Source organism: Triticum aestivum, chromosome 2B (genome assembly GCF_018294505.1).
Source record: "Triticum aestivum cultivar Chinese Spring chromosome 2B, IWGSC CS RefSeq v2.1, whole genome shotgun sequence".
NCBI classification, from domain to species: Eukaryota; Viridiplantae; Streptophyta; class Magnoliopsida; order Poales; family Poaceae; genus Triticum; species Triticum aestivum.
Window position 1 is genome coordinate 705680502 of NC_057798.1, and position 4010 is coordinate 705684511.

Genomic DNA, 4010 nt, shown 5'->3' on the forward strand with positions numbered 1-4010 from the left:
CATGAAAGAGTTTTGTATTGTCAAGGTGAACATCTTTCAAGTTTGGGTCATCGCCATCCGATCTCATCTCGAGGGCCGAAACTATGCTCAAAGCACTGAGATTTTATATCCAGAGCACGGTTCGGCCGATTATGACTCAAGGGAAGCCTCAAATGAGAAAACTTTCTACATGAATTGTCTTTGTCTCGTAAAAACGATTGATTTTGATATAAAATCGTCTCAATCCAAGTTCGTATGCAAAAGTTAGAGCCATCAGAAAGCGGCCCTACCATGAGGCAAAATATGGGGCGAGGGAGCACACAAACGCCTCATTAATGTCTGATGGGTCGCGCGACCTGTTCGGCCCTCAAGAATGCTCTGAATCGAAAAACGTTCAACACAAAAGTTGTTCATCTTGTCGAAATGGTCAAAATTTCTTTTGGGCTCATCTTCATCCGAGGTTGTTTGTGGCCTGTAGGATCTAAAAACTGAGCTGCTGTTCCAGATTTACCTAAATCCGAATTCGGTTAATTTTGGAAAGATTTAGAATCTTTTTTTTGTACAGGAAGTCCAGCCGCCTCATAAATAGATGAGAGGTGACGTCCGATTGAACAACGCACAATCGATCAATTCACCTACCTCTTTTTACCTTTACTTTTATCTTCTCCCTTTGTTCTTCTTCTTCCTCGTTCTTTGTTCGTTCTTCTTGTTGCAGGGCGGCGAACCTCGAGGCCCTATGGGCGGTCAGGCCGATCTAGTGCAGCCCATAGTCGTTGCGTGCCCTGACGGGGTCCCTCCCGAGCGTGTGGGTTTTGGATCTACATAAGCGTCCGCCGGATTGCTTGCGTACCGTGCTTCCGGCCCGGTCTCCTTCGACGTGAGCTGTGGTGCACCACCTTCGGTGTTGGAGGTACACGGTGACGTGTTCGTGTTTCAACACGAAGGTTTGAGCTTGACTCACAGCGATGCAGGGGGCGAAGGTCTAGTGCATGCCGGTGGCATGAACCTCGAGTGTTGTTGCCTCGCCGATATTTCGCACGAGAGCTCCTATACACCACCCGTGAGCGTTCGAGCGACGTGGCTTCGCTGAAGCGAAGCGCAAACGGGCCGGCCCAATAAGCACGTGTCGAGCAAAAATTCAAAAACGTAGCGCGCAAGTTGGGATCAAACTGCCGACCTTATTCTGGATCCAAGGGAGCCAACCAGCCGAGCTAGCTACCTACAACGGTAAAATTGCAGTGCTTGTCTTAAAGTATAAAAGGCAACGGCAAATCATTTTATTTTTAAAATAAATATTTTTATAATATGCGTTGAACAAACTTTAAAATATAGAGAACTTCTTTAAAACAAACACTTGAAAATTTTAAAATACACAACTGAACATTTTGTAGTGTACGTTGAACAAATTTTTTATATATGATGAACAAATTTTAAATACATAATGAACTTTTATAATATATGTTGAACAATTTCATAATATACTATGAACATTTTTGTAATACACGATGAACAATTTTAGAATGCAAGATGCACTATTTAATAATATACGATGAACATTTTCTTAAGTTGAAGAAGATTTTTGTAACATGCAGCTTTTTATATAATGCGCAATAAAGAGAATAAAAATAGAAAGAGAAAATAAAAAGGAAACATAAAAGAAAAAAGGAACCAAAAAAGAAAGAGAAAAAACAGGAAGAAAACAACTGAAAACCGGGCAAAACAGTGAAAACACTGGAAGAAAAATCGTAGAAGAAAAACGAAAAAAAACCCGCAAGAAATAGAGAAGGAAGCGGCAGCGACGCATCAAACGGTAAACGCTAATCCCATACATGGGCCGGCCCAACCGATGGCTCCCTGAGCGAAAGCAGAACATTCTGACGCTAACCAGCGTCAAATAAGGTTTGCCCTTTCGCACAAGCTCCGGGTTCCTGCAGGAAATGAATGGAGCATGTATGTAGGGCGTGGTCAACGTAGTAAACGTACAAAAAGCTACTATATTGCTCAACGTGGTCGATCGGTATGTAGGGCCAGTTCTTTTGGGCGATTCTCCCAGAATCGCCCCCTTCCCCAGCTTCTCCCAGAATCACCACTTCATATTTTTTTTACAATCCTAACTAATTAGACATTAACTAGACAGGATTGTAAAAAAAATATGGAGTAGCGATTCTGGGAGAAGCTGGGGAGGGGGGCGATTCTGGGAGAATCGCCCAAAAGAACTGGCTCGTAATGTGCCTGGATACTTCGAGGCCGACGTTGTGGGGGAAGATGGTGGCGCCGATGACATTGTTGTTGCCGTGGACGACATCGATGTTGTAGATGACGGGGACGCCGAGGCGGGACGAAAGGGCGAGGCGCTGCATGCCGTCGACCATACCAGCCCAGTCGGACGGGGATGCGCGTTCCTAGGGCGGCCTGCCGCCGCCGTTGAGGAGGCTGCCGACGCCGAGCTTCGTGAGGGCGCGGGGCGGCGCCACGGAGAGCTCGATCTGGGCCATCTGGCCCGCCTTCTCCTGCAGCGTCATGCGGACCAGCAGGTCGCGCACGCGCGCCTCTACCGGCGCCGATGCGTCCTTGTACAGCGGCCGCTCTTTGCCTAGGCCTTGCGCTGCCGCCATGCCGGCCGGTGACGGTGAGCACAAGGCAAGTATTGCTTTTGTTCCGGCCACCTAGGAATTTCTACAAAATGTTCACAATATTCAAAAAATGCTCGAGAAGAGCAAGTGGTCGTGCGAGAGTGGCTATCGGCATGACTAGAAACCATGTGGGCTTTGCCCACGCAGGTACGGATCTTGACGACCACGCCCTTTTTTTCTTCTAAAAAATGTTCGAGAATTTAGAAAAATGTTCTGAAATTATAAAAAATGTTTACAAAATTCAAATATTTTTGTTGTTTCAAGAAGTATTAAGTAACTCAAAAAAGTTTGTCTAGAAGAAAAAATGTCCATCAATTTCAAAATTAGTTCTCAAATTTCAAAAAATGGTTACGTGTTCCAAAAAATATACGCAATTTCAAAAAATATTCGTGAATTTGAAAAAAGTTCATGATTTTAAAAATATCATTAATTAAAAAATGTTCATGATTTCAAAAAAACAATCATGATTTAAAAAAATATTGATGATTTTAAAATTGTTCATGAATTTGCGAAGAAGTTCACTTGTTCCAAAAATGTTAGATATTTTTTATAAAATGTTCTGCAATTAAAACAAAATTCACGAATTTGTAAAAAAAATGTTCATAAATTTGGAAATATTCTTGATTTTGAGAAATGTTCAGGAGTGCAAATATAATGTTTTCAATCTGAGAAAATATGTTTGCAAATTTGAAAGATGGACAAACAAGAAAAGGAAAAAAATAAGGAAAAAATAAGGACAAATAAAGAATGAATGAAAAAAGAGAAAAAGGAAAGCAGAGCAGTAACGAACAATGAAAAAAGAAGGAATTGTCTCAAAAAAATGAAAAAAGAAGGAAAAGGGGAAAGAAATTAAAAAACTGGAAAAAAATAAGGAAAAACGAGAAAACCGTTTCTTGGAAGATTCTAGAACCTTCACCAAACCGGTGGGGGAGGGATCCCGCAATGGGTAGGCGGCTGGCAACCTACGCGTCAAATAGGAGTGGCCTTGAATTTGTTTTGAGAAAAAGATGTAAATTCACTTTTGTTTGGGCAACGCGGCAAACCATGGGCCCGAAATCAATTCAGCTCGCCTCCAATCCGAGCTCGATTGATTTCGACTCCCACTCGTCGTCATCGACCGGAGCCGAAATAGAACGGAATTAAAAGCTTCGGCCTTTATAATGCCCAGACAACATCTGTTCCAGCGTCCCCCAAATTGGAAGCTAGGTTTCCTCGATCAAATTCTCCCCAATTTTGGCGGCGAGGTCGGTTAGTCGAGGCGAACCGCGGGAGATCGACGGCCGGCGAGGAAGTAGCGGCGCACCACCAGACGCATGGCGGCGAAGGCAGCTGTGACCGCCGGCGATGTGTGTGTGCTGAAGCGGTGCCAGCAGCATGGCGGTCAAGATCTGAAGGAGA

The 4010-nt window shown here is 43.7% G+C and overlaps 1 pseudogene; it reads right to left on the reverse strand.

Annotated features, from left to right (window-relative positions):
- Positions 1 to 460: 460 nt before the first annotated feature.
- On the reverse strand, positions 461 to 2594 carry LOC123039448 (lysosomal beta glucosidase-like; annotated as a pseudogene).
- Positions 2595 to 4010: the final 1416 nt, after the last annotated feature.